Source organism: Lynx canadensis, chromosome D2 (assembly GCF_007474595.2).
Source record: "Lynx canadensis isolate LIC74 chromosome D2, mLynCan4.pri.v2, whole genome shotgun sequence".
Lineage (NCBI taxonomy): Eukaryota > Metazoa > Chordata > Mammalia > Carnivora > Felidae > Lynx > Lynx canadensis.
In genome coordinates this window covers 58,013,721-58,037,072 of record NC_044313.2, presented here as the reverse complement: position 1 = coordinate 58,037,072, position 23,352 = coordinate 58,013,721, and positions in this window count along the sequence as shown.

Sequence of the window (23,352 nt, the reverse complement as noted above, 5' to 3'; positions counted from 1 at the left end):
GAGAACTTTTAAGATCTGCTCTCAGCAATTGTCAAATATGCACTAACTATAGTCACCATGTTGTACATTACATCCCCATGACATTTATTTCATAACTGCAAGTTTATACGTTTTGACCCTATTCAGTCTCTTCAGTAAGTCTGTACCTTTTGACCTATAAGCAATAACATTATTAATATTTTAGATATACGGTTTTTAATCAGAGTTTTTACTTTCTTAACAGAATAGCTTATTTTTGAGGGCACTAAATGCTTCAAAAAATGCTCAAAAACATCATTTTAATAGACTTACAATAAATAGGCTTATATGTATAAGGTATATAAATTAACCATTTCCCCTTTGGTGAATATTGATTTCTAATTTTTCAATTGTATAGATAATGTAGTGATCAAACTTGTTGAACATCATCTGCGTTTCTGATTCTTTAATTACAAGAGATTCCTAAAAGCGAAATCCCTGGGTCAAAGTATATAAGACATCTTAACTTACACATACAGTTAAATTTACCTTCAGAAAGAGAGTACCAACTTAGCAAATGAGAGCATTCCACCATTGACAATGTGACAAACAAAATGTATCTTGGGTTTTTATTTGTGTTCTGGATTATTCTAACCAGACTGTACAGAGCAGAGAGAACCTTTTCTTGTTTTTCATCACTCCTATGATCTCAGTTCCTGGAGCAATGCCTGGCACACAATAAATATTTATTGAATTAATTATGTGAGTAAATAGTATGCTAAGCATACATGAAAACTGGAATTTCATACATTGCTGACAAATTCTTAGGGGTTCTCAACACAGAACCTGTTAGGAAAACAAGTTTCCCTGTTAGGAAAATAAGTAAAGTTATGCACCATAAGATGGGACTGACATAAGCTCTAGTTTCTAGCTTAGAGACTCCTTTTCCAGGTTCTTCTTCTTGCCCTGCTTGCTGTGTGCGCCAAATTACTACTAATGCGGAATGCAGAAGTAACAGACTATAAATTGCCCCCCCCCCCCCCATGCTTATGCTTGAGGCTCAGACTTCTGGAGAATGATCTCCTTTGAGCCCACCGGTGTAAAATAAACCTCCTGCCTTCCAAGATTTCCGAGTGCCGCTTGGTTTTTCCTCCAGCGTTCTAACCTGGTTCCGTAACATATTTGGTTCCCTGACCAGGAAACCCAACCGGGCTGGCCCATTGTTACCACCGGTTTGGGAAAATGACAAGGCAGTGACGGAATGAGGAATCACAACGGAGAAGGCAAGTCCTGCCTGAATTTCGGCAGTCTCTCCCTCGGTCGCCTCAGGCTGGCCCTGCTCCGCCATTCCCGCCAGACACGAGGAGACTTGGCAGGTGAGGACCTGGACCTGACGTCGGAACTGGTAAGGCCAGGCCCCAGTCTAGTCAGGCCCACTCACAAGAGTGGAAGGGGGACCTGATCACTCCCCGGAGACTTCAGTGGTCTCACAGGTAGGAATTCTGGTACAGGGCCCCAATTCAGTCTGGCACACCCTTAGAGGTGCAACGGGGACCTGATCACTCCCCAAAGACATCATAGGTAGGAATTCTGTGGGAGGGAATGTAATAACCTCTGGTGTGTATGTGAGTGTGAACATGCGACTTGGTCTGGCTCGCCTGCCAAGTTCGATTCTGTGGCTCCATGGGTGGGCACCGTTAAGGTTCCCAAAAGCCCACAGGGTTTACGTGGGCCCGTCTGCGATTCAGTGGTGAACGGCATACAGTCCATGGCAGCATCAGGCCAGGGAAGGCCCAGCCGCCAAAAGAGGGGAAGCCCAGAGCCCCCTTAGCAAAAGACTTACCGCAAGGAAAAGGGATACTGGAAGAATGAGTGCCTGAATTGGAAGGGGCCCCCAAAGCCCAGCTGATATCAGGAGGAACCTCAAGAAGGGGACCTTATTGGGGCGCCTGGGTGGCGCAGTCGGTTAAGCGTCCGACTTCAGCCAGGTCACGATCTCACGGTCCGTGAGTTCGAGCCCCGCGTCGGGCTCTGGGCTGATGGCTCGGAGCCTGGAGCCTGTTTCCGATTCTGTGTCTCCCTCTCTCTCTGCCCCTCCCCCGTTCATTCTCTGTCTCTCTCTGTCCCAAAAATAAATAAACGTTGAAAAAAAAAAATTTAAAAAAAGAAGGGGACCTTATTGGTCTAGGCCGAGATAGAATCAGACCGAAGGGGACACTTACTCTCTATGTTCCTCTGCCTAATAGATGTGAGGGCTTCTCCCTCATTCATTTTCCGGGTTAACAGCTATAATTGGAGCCAAGTGTGGTAGTCTTCCTCGGGACAAGGACTTTAAGGAATATTCCCAAGCAGTTGCTGCTTCGCCTTCCCCTCCCCCTCATGTTTCTGCACCAACTTGGGTGTGGTCCTATACCATCCTCAGTGCCTCAGGCACCAATGGTTCCTCCTCCCACCCTCGAGGTCAAGGAGCAAAGTGCACCCCCTTGGACCACCCACTTCAGATGCCTCCACTGGTGTCCCAGGTGAAAATTGACGATGGGGAAAAATTGATTGGCTTTTAAGTGGACGCAGGCAAAACATATTCGGTGTTTAAACTAATTTAAGTTTGGGGCACCTGGTGGCTCAGTCAGTTAAGCATCCGACTTCAGCTCAGGGCATGATCTCGTGGTCTGTGAGTTTGAGCCCCGCGTCGGGCTCTGTGCTGACAGCTTGGAGCCTGGAGACTGCTTCGGATTCTGTGTCTCCTTCTCTCTCTGCCCCTTCCCCACTTGTGCTCTGTCTTTCTCTGTCTATCAAAAATAAATAAATGTAAAAAAAAATTTGGCCAAGTAATCTTTGACAAAGCAGGAAAGAATATCCAATGGAATAAAGACAGTCTCTTCAAGTGGTGCTGGGAAAACTGGACAGCGGCATGCAGAAGAAAGAACCTGGACCACTTTCTTACACCATACACAAAAATAAACTCAAAATGGATGAAAGACCTAAATGTAAGACAGGAAGCCATCAAAATCCTCAAGGAGAAAGCAGGCAAAAACCTCTTTCATCTTGGCCGCAGCAACTTCTTACTCAACATGTCTCTGGAGGCAAGGGAAACAAAAGCAAAAATGAACTCTTAGGACCTCATAAAAATAAAAATCTTCTGCACAGCGAAGGAGAAACAATCAGCAAAACTAAAAGGCAACCAGAAGATATTTGCAAATGCAATATCAGATAAAGGGTAAGTATCCAAAATCTATAAAGAACTTCTCAAACTCAACCCCCAAAAAACAAATAATCCAGTGAAAAAATGGGCAAAAGACATGAATAGACACTTCTCCAAAGAAGACATCCAGATGGCCAACTGACACATGAAAAAATGCTCAACATCATTCATCCTCAGGGAAATACAAATCAAAACCACAATGAGATACCACCTTACACCTGTCAGAATGGCTAACATTAACAACTCAGGCAACAACAGATGTTGGTGAGGATGTGGAGAAAGAGGATCTCTTTTGCATTGTTGGTGGGAATGCAAGCTGGTGCCACCACTCTGGAAAACAGTATGGAGGTTCCTCAAAAAACTAAAAATAGAACTACCCTATGACACAGCAATTGCACTACTCACCATTTATCCATGGGATACAGGTGTGCTGTTTTGAAGGGACACATGCACCCCCATGTTTATAGCAGCACTATCAACAATATCCAGAGTATGGAAAGAGCCCAAATGTCCATCGATGGATGAATGGATAAAGATGTAGTATATATATATAATGGAGTATTACTCGACAATCAAAAAGAATGAAATCTTGCCATTTGCAACTACATGGATGGAACTGGAGGGTATTATGCTAAGTGAAATTAGAGAAAGACAAAAATCATATGACTTCACTCATATGAGGACTTTAAGATACAAGACAGATGAACATAAGGGAAGGGAAACAAAAACAATGTAAAAACAGGGAGGGGGACAAAACAGAAGAGACTGATAAATATGGAGAACAAACTGAGGGTTACTGGAGGGGTTGTGGGAGGGGGTATGGGCTAAATGAGTAAAGGGCACTAAGGAATCTACTCCTGAAATCATTGTTGCACTATATGCTAACTAATTTGAATGTAAATTTTTAAAAATAAAAAATAAAATTTAAAAAAACATAATTTAAAAAAATGCAAAAAAAATTTTTTGAACTAATTTAAGTTTGTTGGACCTGTGTTTAAAGTTATCAGCAAAGGTCAAAAACTCATGTTATCTCTGTTGCAATTTGTTAGCAAAAAGATGACTTAAAATGATAGTTAATTTTGTCTGTCTCAAAGTTTTCATGGGTAATTGTTAAGATAGCTTTTAAGGTCTTTGGTAACCTGAAACTTTCCAAATAGGATGGAGTGCTAAAGCTTTGATTACTCAACATAGGTTTGTGTTTTTAACTTCTTATTGCAGAGAAACGAAGGCTGTTTGGACCTAATGGAAAACATGCTTTGTGCTTAATTGGTTCATGAACTTATCATCTAAAAAAAATTCTGGTGTGAACAAGGAAAGCAACCCTGTATGTAGGAAAGTAGGAGGTATATAAGAAAGATATAAGGAATGGAAATACATTTTTTATTAAGAGTAAAAGAAAATAATTTTGTCCTAAATGAGACTGGTTGTTTGGAGAGAAATGGCTTTGGTACAAAGTTTGAAGGCAAAGGAAAGTTGTAGAAGGTTCGTGAAGGGAAATCTTTGGAAAGGAATTTTGTGTGTGCTCAGGATGGCCTAAGGTTGAGATAAATGGAATTTGAAAAGTACACTGGTATAAGGTTGAAATCCTGCCTTTCTTTGTGTTCAAAATACAAAGTTTTCTTGGACTGTTGATCTGCTCTTGATAAGACAGTGTAAACAAAGGGTTTTTTTTTCTCCTTTGTCTGCTGGGAAAACCAAAGCTTTAGATTTCACTTTTATGAGGTCTTTCATGAAAGAATTTCTAGAACTAAAAAGCTGCGTTCAAACTGAACAAGAATTAGAAACATAGGACTAAATGAACTGAGGAAGATTATAGTTTTGAGACTCTTGTTGGAAATATTGCTGGTTCTCTAATGTTTGCTCTTCCAGATTAAGAATACACAGAAATTCATTTGTAAACTGAAGCGTTTATCTTTTCTCTCTACCTAAACTCTCTGAAATTCAAAAACTCTCAGTATTATTTCTTTCATAGCAATTACAGTTGTTTGCATAAGTTCAATAAGAATCTGTTCATCTTGTTACAGATCACCATTGGAAATACTGGTTATTTTACCAAGGCTTTGACTGGAATGTCATATTTGAGAATTATATGCATAGACTCAGATATGACCAGACAGCTTTAAGGAACTAAGGTTGGCTTTATGAAATACAGAGCCATAAAGCCCCTTAGAAATGTTGGCCTGATACCTTGCTTGCAGAGTTCCCAGCAGTCTCACTAGGTGAGTAAAGAAGGTCACTTCCTGGGGCGCCTGGGTGGCGCAGTCGGTTAAGCGTCCGACTTCAGCCAGGTCACCATCTCGTGGTCCGTGAGTTCAAGCCCCGCGTCAGGCTCTGGGCTGATGGCTCAGAGCCTGGAGCCTGTTTCCGTTTCTGTGTCTCCCTCTCTCTCCGCCCCTCCCCCGTTCATGCTCTGTCTCTCTCTGTCCCAAAAATAAATAAACGTTGAAAAAAAAATTTAAAAAAAAAAAAAAAGAAGGTCACTTCCTGGCAGGTGCAGGAACCTCAGGATATCTTGGGGACCTCATGAAGAGGAATTTGCCCAATTCTACAGGTGTTGCAGGCCTGTCTGATGGCAAGTATTTGGCTTGGCTTCTGGCCTGGAGAGGCTACTAAAAGTTCAATCTGGAGATTCCTTACAAAAGGTTCCAACAAAGCAAACTTTGTCACTATTTTTGCTGAGCTCCTGGCAGGTGCAGGAACCTCAGGATATCTTGGGGACCTCATGAAGAGGAATTTGCCCAATTCTACAGGTGTTGCAGGCCTGTCTGATGGCAAGTATTTGGCTTGGCTTCTGGCCTGGAGAGGCTACTAAAAGTTCAATCTGGAGATTCCTTACAAAAGGTTCCAACAAAGCAAACTTTGTCACTATTTTTGCTGAGCTTATGTAAATAATTAGGCCAGGTTTGTTAAGACTGGATTTGTTCTACAAATGCGTTGGTCTCGATTTGGCTATCTCTGGAAATGGGGGTTTTTAGGGAGAAAAACTATGTCTTAACAACACACTGTTATGAGTGTTAAATTCCAGTTCTGATTGTCTTTAAATGTTTGTTTGCCTAAACTAGACACCTTGAGGTAAACTTCAGAAAAATTGTCACGGTATTTCATGTATAGACAATCTTCTGTGGTGGTTATTCTGTGGGGATAATAATAAGACCCCATGGGTCCATCACTCCAGAATTAAGAAGGCCAACTCTAAAGAGCCCTCAACCTGGGAAAGTAACTCAGACCTGGTCGACCCGCTTAAACTGACCCTTAAAAAGATGCCGGCCCGTGAGATCTTCAGCCCTGCTCCAGCCACACCCCGGAAGCTGGCTGGCCTGCGCACAGCAGAAGCTTGAGGAATCAGTGTGTGGACTAAGTCCAGGTGCTTGGATGCAACTCTGCCAACTCTTGCTCCTTACTATTGGACTATTAGAGGCTGCCCCACAAACTGGAAATCCTGGCTTCCTGCCCTGGCAGGACCCCTCCTTTCCATAATTTTACTTGTGACCATCGGCCTCTGTATCTTAAAACCCTGGTATGCTTCACTGAAAACACCATTGCTTGCCAAACTGCAACACACATCTTAGCCCTCCAAGGGTACCAACCCCTAGAGCTAAAGGGTGATGCGTACTAAAAAAATATCTCTAAAAGAGGCATCAAAGGGGGAAATGTTGGGAAAATAAGTAAAGTCATGCACCATAACATGGCCTATGGGACTGACATAAGCTCTAGTTTCTAGCTTAGAGACCCCTCTTCCGGGTTCTTCTTCCTGCCCTGCCTGCCGTGTGTGCCAAATTACTACTAATGTGGAATGCGGAAGTAACAGATGATGAATTGTCCCCCTGCTTGTGCTTGGGTCTCAGACCTCTGGAGAATGATCTCCTCTGAGCCCACCAGTGTAAAATAAACCTCCTGCCTTCCAAGATCTCTGAGTGCCACTTGGTCTTTCCGCCAGCATTCCAGCCTGGTTCCATAACATGCCAGCCAACATTTCTGTTTCAGGAGCATCACTGTTATTGTCAGTACACTGCAGTTGGTTCATGCAATTACATGGAAATTTTATTATAGATTGCCTTTCTTATTTTAGAAAATTTGAATAGAGAACAAATTAAAGTTCTGATACTAGAGCATAGTTTTCACAAATTTAACAGAATTAATACTATCATAGGTGTGCCAAAAGGAGCACCTTTTTAACCTCATTGAACTTCAGCCTCATTGGTCCTAACCATCAGCTACATGTTCAGTTGAATGAGAAAATATATATTGAAAAGACTGCTTAATTTTTCCATAGTGATCATGAAATACATGTGCAAGTTTTAAAAATACAGGGGTCATGGGGTGCCTGGGTGGCTCAGTCCATTAAGTGTCTAACTTCAGCCCAGGTCATGATCTCACAGTTCCTGAGTTCGAGCCCCACATCGGGCTCTCCAATCTCAGTGCAGAGCCCACTTCAGATCCTCTGTTTCCCTCTCTCCCTGCACTCCCCAGCTCATTTCTCTCTCTCTCTCTCTCTCTCTCTCTCTCTCTCTCAAAAATAAACATTTAAAAATAAATAAGTAAAAACTGTGTTTGTTTAAGGGCGCCTGGGTGACTCAGTCAGTTAAACGTCCTACTCTTGATCTTGGCTCAGGTCATGATCTCCTGGTTCTTGAGATCGAGCCACACATCAGGCTCTCTGCTGACAGCACACGGCCTGCTTGGGATTCTCTCTCTCCCCCTCTCTCTCTCTACCCCTACCCCACTGATGCACTCTCTCTCTCTCTCAAAATAAACTTTAAAAAAATAATAATAAATAATGAAAGTACAGTGTTTGTTTACTTTTTTGAAGTTTTCTTAATCTAGTTTAGAAGGATAAAATTTTGTAACTCAGTACTTTGAAGCTTCTAGATATACTGCATTGCTTCTCAAATGAAAACATTTCTTTTTGTTGTTGTTTATTTTGAGGGAGCATGCAAGCATGCACGCGTGGGAGAAGGGTAGAGAGAAGAGGGAAAGAGAGAATCCCAAGCAGGCTCTTCACTCTTTGTGTGGAGCTCGATGCTGGCCTTGAACTCACTAACCCTGAGATCATGACCTGAGTGGAAATTAAGAGACCACCACTTAAACAGAATCCTAACTGCTTTACAGGTTTCTAAGAATAATAGATAATACTTATTGAGTATTTTTTATGTGCTAGACATGGTTCTGAGAACATTTTCTCCTCAGAGCACCCCCATGAGATAAATGCTATTATAATCTCCATCTTTATTTTACAAATAAGTAAATGGAGGCTCAGAAAATTTAAGTAACTTGCCCAAGTCCTACATTTAGGTAATACCTAAGGTTGAACCTAATTAACAGTCGAATCCTAGAGTCCATGTTCTTAACCACTATGCTTTAGAATATATGCAAGGACCAGAATTTGAGAAACTCTCACTTAAGGAACTAAAATCTTAGTTCCATGAAATTGTAAACTAACACTGAAAATGAGAAATTTTGTCTTAAGTGCAAAATAATTTTTCAGATCACTGAAATGAAAACTCAGAACTTTGGAGCACCTGAGTGGCTCAGTCAGTTAAGCATCTGACTCTTCATTTCCTTTCAGGTCATGATCTCACAGTTTGTGGGTTCAAGCCCTACATCGGGCTCCACATTGAGAGTGTGGAATCTGCTTGGGATTCCCTCTCTCTCTCTCTCTCTCTCTCCTCTCTCTCTCTCCCCCTCCCTGCCTCTTCCTCCCCTCTATGTCCTTCCCTTCTCTCTTTCTCTCTCTGCCCTTTCCCCTCTCGCTCTCTCTCTCAAAATAATTAAATAAACTTAAAAAAAATCAGAACTTTAAAATTCTCTTACAATTTACAGACACTCAAAAATACAAAGGAATTTGGTATAAGAAACATTAGAATTTAATTCCAGTATACACAGTGTTATATTAGTTGCAGGTGTACACTATAGTGATTCACCAATTCTATACATTATTCAATGCTCATCACGATGAGTGTACTCCTAATCCCCTTCACTTATTTCACCCATTCCGCCCCCCCCCCCACACCTTCCCTCTGGTAGCCATCAGTTTGTTCTCTATAGTTAAGAGTCTGTTTTTCAGTTTGTCTCTTATTTTCCTTTGTTCATTTGTTTGTTCCTTAAAATCTACATGTGAGTGAAATCATATGGTATTTATCATTCTCAGATTGATTTATCTCACTTAGCATTATGCCCCCTAGATCCATCCATGTTGTTGCAAATGGAAAAATTTCATTATTTTTATGGCTGAATAATATTCCATTGTCTATATATACCACATCTTCTTTATCCATTCATCTATTGATGCACACTTGGGCTGCTTCCATAATTTGGCTATTGTAAATAATGCTTCAATAAATATTGGGGTGCACATATCCTTTCAAATTAGTGTTTTCTTGTTCTTCGAGTAAATATCCAGCTGTGTTATTACTGGGATATATGGTCATTCTATTTTAAAAATTTTGAGGAACCATCCTTCACAGTGGCTACACCAGTTTACATTCCTACCACCAGTGCCCCAGGATTCCTCTTTCTCCACATCATCACCAACACTTCTTGTTTGTTTTTTTTTTTGTTTGTTTTTTATTTTAGCCATTCTGACATGTGTGAGGTGATATCTCATTGGGGTTTGATTTGTATCTCTCTGATGATAAGTGATGTAGAGCATACTTTCATGTGTGTTGGCCATCTGTGTCTTTCTTGGAGAAATGTTTGTTCATGTCTTCTGCCCATTTTTTATGTTATTTGTGGGGGTTTTTTGATGTTGAGTTACATATGTTGTTTATGTATTTTGCATACTAACCCTCTATTGGATATGTCATTTGCAAATATCTTCTCCCATTCAGTATGTTGTCTTTTAGTTTTGTTGATTGTTTTTTTCCACTGTCCAGAAGCTTTTTATTTTTATATAGTCCCAATCATTTATTTTTGCTTTTGTTTCCCTTGCTTCAGGAGACATACATAGAAAAACATTGTTACGACCAATGTCAGTGAAATTACTGCCTGTGCTCTCTTCTAGGGTTTTTGTGGTTTCAGATCTCACAGTTAGGTCCTTAATCCATTTGAGTTTACTTTTGTGTATTATGTAAGAGAGTGGTCCAGTTTCATTCTTTTGGATGTAGCTGTCCAGTTATCCCAGCACCATTTGTTGAAGAGACTGTCTTTTTCCCATTGCAAATTCTTGCTTCCTTTGTTGAAGATTAATTATCATATAATCATGGGTTTACTTCTAGGCTCTATTCTCTTTCATTGATCTATAAGTCTATTTTTGCACCAGTTATACATTTTGATTACTACAGCTTTGTAGTAATCTGGGATTGTGTCACCTCCAATTTTGTTCTTTTTCAGATTGCTTTGGTTAATCAGGATCTTTTGTGGTGCCATACAAATTTTAGCATCATTTGTTCCAGTTCAGTCAAAAATGCTGTTGGTATTTTGATAGGGATTGCATTACGTCTGTAGATTGCTTTGGGTAGTATGAACATTTTAATATTTGTTCTTCCAATCCATGAACATGGAATATCTTTCCATTTGCTTGTGTCATTTTCAATTTCTCTCATCAATGTTTTATAGTCCTCAGAGTCCAGGTTTTTCACCTCCTTGGTTAAGTTTATTCCTAGATATTTTATTATTTTTGGTGCAATTGTAAATGGGATTATTTTCTTAATTTATATGAAACACTAGAATTTGAAAGCAAATGTATCATTTTATCATTTATGAAAAATGTGTGAAATTCCAAACAAAATTAAAAGAAATACTAGAAAACTGTATTGTCTTAAGCACACAAGATTTATTTCTGATTACATAAAAATAGTTGTTGACCAAGTGTAAGGGTTTTTTTGTTTGTTTTGTTTTGTTTTTTAAGAGAGAATGAGATTACAAGCAGGGAATAAGGGCAGAGGGAGAGAGAGAAGGGAGAGGGAAAGAGAGAGAGAGAGAGAGAGATGAGAGAGAATCCTAACTAGGCTCCATGCTCAGCCCGATGCAGAGCTCAATCCCATGACCCTGGGATCATGGCCTGAGCTAAAACCAAGAATCAGACGTTTAACCAATTGAGCCACCCAGAAGCCTCAATTCTGCTGCATTCTAAAATCTGAGAAACATTGTTCTAGAACAAATAAAAATGCTTAAGAAACTTACATTTGGTCAGGGCACGTGGGCAGCTCAGTCACGTAAGCGTCCAACTCTTGATTTCAGCTCAGGTCATGATCTCACAGTTTGTGATATCAAGCCCTGAGTTGGGCTCTGCACTGACAGCATGGAGTCTGCTTGGGATTCTCTCCCTCTTTCTCTCTCTGTTCCTTGCCAGCTCAAGCTCGCTTTCTCTCTCTCTCTCTCTCTCTCTCTCTCTCTCTCTCTCTCTCTCATCTCTTTCTCTCTCAAATATAAATAAACTCTTAAAAATTAAAAAAAAAAGTGCATCAGAATCATCTTTGGGGGATTTGTTAAAATACAGATTACTGAACTTCATGCCCAGAATTTCTGATTTCATAAGTCTGAGATGAGGCACAAGAATTTACATTTCTAACACGTTTCCAAGTGATGCTGATGCTATACTTGAAGAATCATATAGAAAATGCATGATGTTTCTAATGCCTTAAATCATAAAAATATTTATCTAAAATGTTATATAATTTGATTTTAATTTTTATTCTTGGTCAAAAAGTAGAGAAAGGAAGAGTTTTTTTTTTATTTATTTAATGTAATCAATTGATAGCCCTGTTGTGCCCTACGGTGACAGATTATGCTTAAGGTAAAATTCACATTAACAATTTATTTTTTAAACATTACTTTGTATTTCCTAAATGCCAGGCACATGCCAGACTTTGGGGATAAAAAGATAAATAAGTCACTAGCTCTCTTTCAAAGAATTCTCAACCAGTGGGGAACCCAACATAAAAATTGTAATATGAAAGAAATTACATAAGATGCTTAGGAACATGATGCTAGGGCAATAATTGCCCAGGAGACAGTCAGAGGGAGCTTCAGAGATGAGGTGGCCTTTAAGTTGGTCCAAAAACATACACAAAAAAGTGTCTGGCTGTTCCAAAAGTGGGAATAGGTATCTTAGGCAGAGTGCATGGATTGATGACAGGGCAAGCAAATTGGATATAGAAATAGAGGAGCGAAGAGGATAGGAGAGAGCAGAGGTGAGCCTTTAAAGATCTGCTGGAGCCGTTGTCTACAATTTGATCTTCATCTTTGTAGATTTGGAAATCCAAACTTCAGTTCAACAGTGACTGTGTGTCAGGCTCCAATGCCAGGTACCCTGGGAGAGAAGAGACATCAGTGAGTGAGCTATACTTCTCAATCTCAAGGCTCTTCTAATCTCTATTACTGAATATGTCTCTGTTTTTTTTTTCTCTCTCTCCCCTTAAAATAAATTGTGATTTCATTTCTGCAAGGAAAAAGCAGCATAACCTCCCATTGAATTGCTGAGAAAATTTGAGGCAGGTAAAGTTTAAGCAGCTTGCCTTTCTTCACCCAGTAAGTAGGCTTGCACAAATTCTGGCATCCTGGTTACCCTAAGGTGGTCCTGAGGTGCAGATACCAGGCAGGGTGTTTTTCAAATGACCCAAATTATTTAATTTAATTATTTATTCTTCTCTAGTTTTAATCACATTCCATTTGGACCCCTAGAGTGGCTTTATATGCCCTTCAAAAATGCCAAATAAATATGCTGTTTAAAGAGGAATCAATTACCCCGAGAGGGTACAAGTTCATAAATCTACATTTATATGATGATTTCTCAATTATTCGTATCTCTTTTTTAACTTTTTTTAAAGTTTTTAATCATCAATTTAGTATATGAATATAATCTCCTTATAAACAATAAGATAGTACAGAAAAAACTAAAATCCCATTTGACAATTCCGTCCTACTACCTCCCCCAGAGATCCATCAGGTTTGTTTTTGAGAACTGTGTGGACACTTTCCTGAATTCTTTTTTGATTTGAGAGAGACAGCGTGTGCAGGAGAGAAGGGCAGAATGAGAGAGAGAGAGAGAAGAAAGAAAGAGAGAGAGAAAATCTCAAGCAGGCTTCACAGTCAGCACAGAACTGAACATGGGGCTGATCCCACGACCCTAGGATCATGACCTGAGTCAGACACTCAACTGACTGAGCTACCCAGGCACCCTGACACTTTCCTGAATTCTAATCTACCAAGTAAATGTAGAGAAATCATAAGCCTCACATTCAAATAGCTTAGTCATTAAACCTGCCCATGGGTGTGCCTGGGAACACTAATGCTTATTTGTCCCTCTGTAATACTCTTAGTTTGTTTACAGTCTCCTGGGACTACAGACAACAGAAAGTTGATTCCTGTTATTCCCTAGCTCTTAGCACAAAAGAATCCACTTAGCTTTTGCTTATGACTGCTGCCTCAAAACTAGGTTACTCATTAGTAAATACCAGTTTACTTCCTTGAAAATGTAAAATCCTTGGGGCGCCTGGGTGGCGCAGTCGGTTAAGCGTCCGACTTCAGCCAGGTCACGATCTCGCGGTCCGTGAGTTCGAGCCCCGCGTCAGGCTCTGGGCTGATGGCTCGGAGCCTGGAGCCTGTTTCCAATTCTGTGTCTCCCTCTCTCTGCCCCTCCCCCGTTCATGCTCTGTCTCTCTCTGTCCCAAAAATAAATAAATGTTGAAAAAACAAAAAAAAAATTAAAAAAAAAAAAAAAAAAAATGTAAAATCCTTAAGAATAGAGTACTGGCATTCAAAATGTACATAAACACTGTCTATGTTACTAGCTGGTAAAAAGAAAATAACTATAAAAAATAATTATAAGTAAAATAAGTTTTAAATCAAAATCTGGAAGAAAATTTATGTTTGAATTAGTTTCATCTAGCGGTGAAGATTGTATATATTATGCGTGTGTGTGTGTATATATATATATATATATGGCACTCTATTACTTTGTGTTTACTATTATGCATATTTCCTAGACTTAATAGAGCTCTGGAACACTGCCTTTGCTAAAATATTAGCTTGGTTTTGTTAAAATAATAACCTGGTTTTGAATTCCTCACCTATGTTTATGTTCAAACACCCACTGTTTTGGAATTTTTCACATTTCTGTTGAAGTTTACCATTCTCATCATTATGACATACTATTTATCAACCAAATTTAAAAAATTTTATGTTTATTTTTGAAGGAGAGAGACAGGGCATGAGTGGGGGAGAGGCAGAGAGAGAGGGAGACACAGAATCCTAAATGGGCTCAAGGCTCTGAGCTGTCAGCAGAGCCCGACGTGGGGCTCGAACTCACAAACCCCAAGATCATGACCTGAGCCAAAGTTGGATGCTTAACTGACTGAGCCACCCAGGCACCCCTCAACCAAATTTTTAAAAAATACTTTGACTACTTGAAAATAAGACCCACATTCTTGCCCCCTAAAAAGTCCAAGGAATTAGAGTGAACTGAAGAAAATAGGTTATAAACTGATGTTGTGATTCTTTCTAAGAAAAACATGATTCAGCACTTTGTTTGCAGTAGTAAAACTTTGAACATAGGCCAAAAATTGCTTAGGCTCTTTCTACTGCAATATAGTAGGTATATTTGACTATCCAACTATACTGCATATTTGTATTTTGAATTCTGAATCTCTGGATAGTCTCACAGTTAAAAGACATCAATCTTTTTGTAAAGCACTGTGAAATTTTGCTCTATCTTGAAATTAATGGGGAAAAGTGGATCTACAGAGTCTCTAGAGAAAAATGCTATCTCTCTACAACATACTATTTGGATTTAACTTTAGCAATGGTGGGAAATAGTGGGCTTTTTAATATTATAGATCTTATTACAATCTTATGAATAAGTAAACAAAATAATAATAACTCAAAAACTTTTAGCCTTCTCTATTTATGTATATCCTTCTGTTTTCTTTATGTACACTTACAAATGCATTCTTACAGAAATATACATATATTATTCAAAAATATTCATATATATGATATATAGAGATATAAAATATATATCATATATATACAAAGTTATATATAGATATAAAATATGTAGTTAACACAAAAGAAAGCAGTAATGGAGGAATAGAGAAACAAAGACACAAGACATGTAGAAAATAAATAGCAAATGACACACTTATACCATAACTTATCAGTAGCTATATCAAATGTAAATGGAATAAACTCTCTAATCAAAAGGCAGATGTCAGCAGAATTAATTTTTTTTTTTTTAATTTTTTTTTTCAACGTTTATTTATTTTTGGGACAGAGAGAGACAGAGCATGAACGGGGGAGGGGCAGAGAGAGAAGGAGACACAGAATCGGAAACAGGCTCCAGGCTCTGAGCCATCAGCCCAGAGCCCGACGCGGGGCTCGAACTCACAGACTACGAGATCGTGACCTGGCTGAAGTCGGACGCTTAACCGACTGCGCCACCCAGGCGCCCCAGAATTAATTTTTTTAACTAACCTAACTATGCTTTCTATAAGAGACACACTTTTTTTTTAATTTTTAAATTTTATTCATTCAAAAAAATTTTTTAACATTTATTTATTTTTGAGAGACAGTGCGAGACAGAGCATGAGCAGGGGTGGTGCAAAGGGGGGTGGGGGGTGGGACACAGAATCCAACACAAGCTCCAGGCTCTGAGCTGTCAGCACAGAGCCCAACACGGGGCTTGAACCCACGGACTGTGAGATCATGACCTGAGCCGAAGTCAAACACTTAACTCAGGTGCCCCTAAATTTTATTTAATTCCAAGTTAGTTAACATGTAGTGTAATAATGATTTCAGGAGTAGAATTTAGTGATTTATCACTTACATACAACACCAGTGCTCATCCCAACAAGTGCCCTCCTTAATGCACATCACCCATTTAGACCATCCTTGGACACAACACCCCTCCAGCAACCCTGTTTGTTCTCTGTATTTAAGAGTCTCACATGGTTTGCATCCATCTCTCTTTTTATCTTATTTTTCCCTCCATTCTCCTATGTTCATCTGTTTTGTTTCTTAAATTCCACATGAGTGAAATCATATGATATTTATCTTTCTCTGACTGACTTATTTTCCTTAGCAAAATACACTCTAGTTCCATTCATGTTGTTGCAAATGGCAAGATTTCATTCTTTTTCATCACCGAGTAATATTCCATTGTGTATATGTATATATATATATACACACCACATATTCTTTATCCACTCATCAGTCAATGGACATTTGGGCTCTTTCCATAATTTGGCTATTGTTGATAGTGTTGCTATAAACATTAGGGTGCATGTACCCCTTCAAATAAGAATTTTTATATCCTTCAGATAAATACCTAGTAGTGCAATTGTTGGGTCGTAGGGTAGTTCTATTTTTAATTTTTTGAGGAACGTCCATACTGTTTTCCAGAGTGGCTGCACCATTTTGCATTCCCACCAGCAGTGCAAAAGGGTTCCCCTTTCACTATGTCCTTGCCAACATCTGTTATTTCCTGAGTTGTTAATTTTATCCATTCTGACAGGTGTGATGTGGTATCTCATTGAGAGACATGCTTTAAATTCATAGACACAAATAGGTTGAAAGTAAAAGAATGGGAAAAAATTATGCCATACAAAGAGTAACCAAAAGAGTTTAAATAACTATACTAATATCAGACAAAACAGACTTTAAAACAAAAGTTGTTACTGGAGACAAAGACATTTTATAACGATAAAAGGATCAATTCATTAGGAAGATGTAACAATTATAAACACATACGCACCTAACAACAGAACCCCAAAACACGTGAAGAAAAAACTGGCAGAATTGGAGAAATAGACAACTTAATAATAGTTGGAGATTTCAAAGTCTACTTTCAGTTAATAGAACAAGGAGACAGAAGATCAGGAAGGAAGCAGAAGACTTTAATAACACTATAAACCTAACACTCCAGACCAAACAGACATCTATACAACATCCCCCAATAATAGTAAATAACACATTTTTCTCAAGTGCACATGGAACATTCTCCAAAATAGATTATATGTTAGGCCATAAATAAGTCTCTTAATTTTCTTTTACTTTTATTAATTCCCAGGGGCACCTGGGTGGCTCAGTCGGTTAAGCATCCATCTCTTGATTTCGGCTCAGGTAATGATCTCATGGTTTCATGAGTTCAAGCCCCAAGTCAGGCTCTGTTGACAGTACAGATCCTGCTTGGGATTCTCTCTCTCTCTCTCTCCCTCTCAGTCCCTCCCCCACCTTTCTCTCTCTCAAAATAAATAAATAAACATTTGAAAATAAATATTTCTTGAAGACATCCTCTTATGTATCTATCCTTACTGTTCTGGTTTAAGGCCTCATCATCTCTGCTGAGCCTTCTCCTAGTCTTCTCTCTTCTCCTCTCGACATCCACCCTCCGTACTTCAGCCAGAAGTATATAATCTGAGGTTGATCTCAATCTAAAAACAAAAGCCAAGCTCTACAAGGTAGCATAAAAACTCCCCCAAGATCTGGTTACTACCTATACCCTTCCTTTATTTTGCAGTGCTCCAGCTGCTTAGAATTCCCACTTCTATCAAATTATTTCCTGCCTCCATGCCTTGGATCCTATTGTGTCCTCAGCCTTGAATGCCTTTTCTAGGTAAATTTTACTTATTATCCAGTTTTTAGCTCAGGAGTTATCTCCGGTTATGCTAATGGTCTTACTCTATGTTCCTCAAACACTCTATGCTTACCTTATTTGAGTACTTTCTATAGTTTAATATATTCATTTAATGGAGTACCTATATGCTCCTCAATTTCTATTGTATCAACATCAACCATGTCTGCCTATATTAGAAAAACAACAATACATTACATGTGACATATTACTTATTCTGTCCAGAGGTGATACTTGGTATTCATATGAGTTCACAGATTTCCTTGGAATAATTTGCTGCCCTGCAACACAGTGCTTAGAACACCGTATTTAATAAAAATTCAACAAGAATGAGCCAAATTTATTAACAATGATGGGACACACATGAAAGAGGATATGACCAGAATTATTTGCTACTAATCTCTATCCTATATAACAACCTAACAACCCACTTTAGAGATTGAAAACTGAGGTTCAGAAAAGTTAAATGCCTCAGAATCAAGCAGCTGGTAGGGAAGTGTCAAAGCTGAGATTGGAACCAAAGCCTCGATTATGAAGACCATACTAAGTTTTGCTATTGAATTTCTTTGTAAAATTTGAAGCATTAATTTATCTCTTGGTTCTTCTATTTTTTGGCCCATAAAATAATAACTTGCTAGCCTGTATTGAAAACTAGTTACTTAAAGTGCTCTACCCCCAATATAATCATCATTGTATATGGAGAGACATAGGTACATATATAATGAAAATTGTATTTTCATTTACCACTCAGAAACTGAAAATCATGTGTATGGGGAAACAGTCTGCTACTGTATTATCTGTGCTATTTCTAAGTTATTAATGTGCTTATGACACATTAAAAGCTGTACAATAATTTGATTTAAATTCCTACGTAGCTAACTTTTGTAGCTGTTGTCTCTATTCTTCACAATAATCCACTAGAACAGAAAGAATGTTCAATACTTCTAATTATTTCCAAAAAATAGAAAAAGGGTGTGTTAGGTGCTTTCTTCCTTTTAAGTTTCCATTTGTTTACTTAGTGTATAATTGAAATTGGGTGAAATATTTTGGTTTCCCTAGTCCCAGAATGAACAGTTAAAAGTGACTTAAAGAAACAAAAAGTATCAAGAATGTAAACTATGTAATGAAACCTTGTCTTGAGAAATAATTTTGAATCATGACAAGGAAGATCACTGCTTTCCAAAGACACTAGATAAGTATGATATAAATCAAAGAACAAGCATTTTACAAAACCTTAGTAAGACAGACTTAGTGTTCAAAGGCATCAACTACTTTATAAACACACTCCTAGAAACTTATTTGTGGGTTTTGCTACTTTTTTTTTTTAGTTTATTTGCTTTTCATAATGGCAAAAAGATTATGGTAAAATCCAGTTTTTATGTTATTTTAGAATGCTATTGGAGGTATGTGAACAATTATCTTAACTAATTTTTAGTGAATGTGTCTTCCCTCTCCCAGCAGGGTGCAATCTCTTTCAATTTCTCTTTCTTTTTGTTTCTCTGGGCTCTGCATGGAATTTTCCTCTCCTCTTCATCCTGATGGTGTAATACATGATTACATATTTGTTGTCTTGTTTTCCTCTGGGGAGTGTGGGTACTTCCATTTCCTCTCCTTTTTCATTTTTCTCTCATTATGGCCTCCAACAAGATCCTCTCCGGAGTTCCTCTGATCTCTGTACTAATAGAAAAGTACTGTAATGACCGAAAGGAAGACAAAGAGAAAACAAAATCTCAAAAGCAGCTCGGAGCCCTTAGTTCTAACCATCTCTATGGAAACAATTCCACAGAGATCAATCTGGAAACAATCTGTAGGGATCACTGGAGCAGTGATGAACCAATCCACCAAGACTTATAGGATTCAATTTGCCAATGGGAATAGTAGATAGACTTTTTTTTTTTCTTTTGAGAAAAATAGTAAAATAGGAAGCCAAATAAAAATTAGGTTTGCCTCTAGGGCACCTGTCTGGCTCAGTCGGTGGAGCATGCAACTCTTGATCTCAGGGTGTGGGTTCAAGCCCCACACTGGGTGTAGAGATTACTTTAAAAAAATAATAATAATAATAAAAAGAAAATCTTTTTTAAAATTACATTTGCCCCAAAATTAGTGTCCTTTTCTTAAAATGCTTATTTTTTATTTTTGAGAGAGAGAGAGCGCAAGCGAGAGAGGGGCAGAGAGAGGGGGGGACAGAGGGTACAAAGTAGACTCCACACTGACAGCCTCCTGATGCGGGGCTTGAACTCACACACCGTGAGATCATGACCTGAAATCGGATGCTCAACCAACTGAGCCATTCAGGTGCCCCTAGTGTACTTTTTTTTTAATTCAAAGCTTCCTACTTGCTGTAATAAAAAAGCAAAAGGAATACATGTACTAATTTCAAGTCCTTCCTAAGAATTTACACTGGCAAACAACAAAGTGCCCAATATACAGGAATTGTGGCCAAAACACAAAGAAAACATTGCAGTTCAGTGGTGAAAAGCCATTAGAATGATTTAAGGATTGTGGCCCAGAACCATACAAATTAAGTATGTGGAAAGAATGCCAAACTCAATCAGGCACTAAATGTATTATTTGAATTCAGGCAAGAGGTAAAAGGGATTACAGCATTCCATCTGCCAAATCAAGTTGAAAGACTGAAAAGGTAAAGTAGTGATGTAACTAGAACCCAGGAAGAACTCCCATCTGAAGTGTGGGAGCTTAGAGTCTTACTAACATAGCAATTTTTTTTTTTTTTTTTTTTTTTTTTTTTGGGACAGAGAGAGACAGAGCATGAACGGGGGAGGGGCAGAGAGAGAGGGAGACACAGAATCGGAAACAGGCTCCAGGCTCTGAGCCATCAGCCCAGAGCCTGACGCGGGGCTCGAACTCACGGACCGCGAGATCGTGACCTGGCTGAAGTCGGACGCTCAACCGACTGCGCCACCCAGGCGCCCCAGCAATTTTTTTTTTTTGAGGAGAGGGGCTGAAGGTGTCAGTGACACCAGTACATCAAGTTTCAGGCCTCTTCAAACATCTCTAGCCAGGAGCATAATGGTGGCTCAGTTGGTTAAGCGACAAACTTCAGCTCAGGTCACGGATCTCACGGTTCAGGAGTTTGAGCCCCACGTTGGGCTCTGTGCTGCCGGCTTGGAGCCTGGCACCTGCTTCAAATTCTGTGTGTGTGTCTCTCTGCCCCTCTTCTCTCTCTCAATAAATAAATAAATAAATAAATAAATAAATAAATAAATAAAACATTAAAAAAAAGTCTCCAGCCAATGAACTGTCTCCTGAGATGGTAATGTTTGTTAAGTAACTTCAATTTGCCTAAAATGATGCTTGTTCCCTTAATGCATAGGGTTAGGTTATTTGCAACCCCAGGAAGGTCTAGAATGCTTTAAGACCCTAGCCCCTACAGTAAAACCATTCCATTACTAGGTGTATAACCTTGAGCAACTTTTTGTACTTCCTCTTTTTTTTTAATTTTTTTTAAAGATTTTTTTTTTTTTTTAACATTCATTCTTGAGAGACAGAGAGACAGATCATGAGTGGGGAAGGGGCAGAGAGAGAGGGAGACAGAATCTGAAACAGGCTCCAGGATCCAAGCTTTCAGCACAGAGCCCAACATGGGGCTCAAACCCACAAACTGTAAGATCATGACCTGAGCCAAAGTTGGACACCCAACTGACTCAGCCACCCAGGCGCCCCCCTCTTTTTTTTTAATGTTTATTTATTTTGAGAGAGAGAGGGAGAGAGAGAGAGCACAAGCAGGGGAGGGACAGAGAGAGAGGGGGAGAGAATCCCAAGCAGGCTTCGTGCTGTCAGTACAGAGTCCAACTTGGGGCTCAAACCCATGAACCATGAGATTATGATCTGAGCAGAAGTCAAGAATCAGACACTTAACCCACTGAGCCACCCAGGTGCCCCAACTTTTGTACTTCTAAACTCACGCATCTGATCTGTAAAATGGGGACAATAATTATCCTTTAGATTGTAAGGAGTCAGTGAATTAAGCACAGCACTAGCTCAAGCAAGCTCTTAATAAATATGAATCATAATGTTATGTTATCCAGGTTTTGTTTTTCTGTGTCTTGTAATAATGACCACACTGTCCCATCCCCCTTTCTCCAAGAGGTATTTTGAGGGAGTGGGCTCAAGAAAATTAGGGCGTTATGACCTAGCCAATTCTTACTGTCCTACATTTGTCTTAAGCAGGTTTGAGGCTGAATTAAACCATAAATGGACATTTCCATTATATGCAGGTAACTGGTCTCTGGCCTACACCTTACACATTGCAGATCTCATAGGGTAAAAAATTATTCAAGCTTCTCCACTGCTAACACCCCTTATACCCCTTCAAGGTCTTCCCAACTTCTATAGTAGAACGTACAAAGTCTTTGACTGGATATTAAAGGTCTGCAACCTAGTATTGTTGGGGTTTTAGGGTGATGGTGGGGTTCAGAGCTGATGGCCAAGAAAGAATTCTTGAAGACATCTTTGGTGCAAAAAGGTGATTTTATTAAAGCACAGGACAAGATCCGTGGGCAGAGAAAGAGATGCACTGGGGTTGTGCAGAGTGACTGCTTATATACTGTGGAGTTGGGGGAGCTGAAGTCAAAAGAAAGTTTCTTAAAGGGATTTCCATATACTAAAGAGGATTTACAGATTACTGGAAGCCTAGGTGTTGCCAAACTAAGGTTGTTTTTTTACCTCTAGCAAAGCATTATCATTAAGATAGTAGGGAGTTCCCGGAGATTATGCTATTGATGAGATATCTGTAAACTGATGGAAACTATCAGTTTAACCATTTGATTTCTGTCCTTTCCTTTGTTTTTGGGCAGCCAGGGGTACCTGAGGAATATCACACATATCCCACCTGAGGGTGGGGGGGATTGTGCTAGTTTGTGCTTAGCCCTCAGCTTGCCTTAGTATCCCTCATCAGCATTGTCCACATTTCCAACTACAGGAACATCCCTGTGTTCAAATTCATTTCTTTCCCTCTCTTGCACTTCATGTACAGTTCCTATGTTTGCACTTGCACTGATCTCTTTACCAGGACTGGCCTGCACCCATTCAACAGAAATTTGGCTTGAAATTTTTTTAATAAAAAAAAAAAAAAAAGTCCCTAAGGACTTTGGTGGCGTAGGACAGCACAACCAAAAAATACTAGGTAGGTGTCACTTGCACTGCAATTTTCAAGAACGCAAAGCCCTGTTTATAAAACAACCCTAAATTGTCAGTCCTCAGCACCTGATCCATGCCCCAGGTTATAAAGTGGGAGAGATGAAACTAACAAACAAAAAATAACAAATGGACTCCTCCAAAGGGAGAACAAACTGGTGGTTGCCAGAGGGGAGGTGGGTGAGGAGAGGGGAGGTGGGTGAGGGGATGGGTGAAATAGATAAAGGGGATTAAGAGGTACAGTGCTTCCTGGTAAGCAGAGTAGTATGTATATACATAATTACCAAATCGTTGTATACCTGAAACTAATATAACACTGCATATTAATTATACGTCAATATAGACAAGTGGAGAGATGAACTTTCTCGTGGGACTAGTGGGGGGGAGGGGGTTTATCAAGAAGCCCCTCAGGGAGGAGGCCCGCCTGTGGGTAGGGGGCTGGGCCCGGTGCCCTAGCGCCACTACA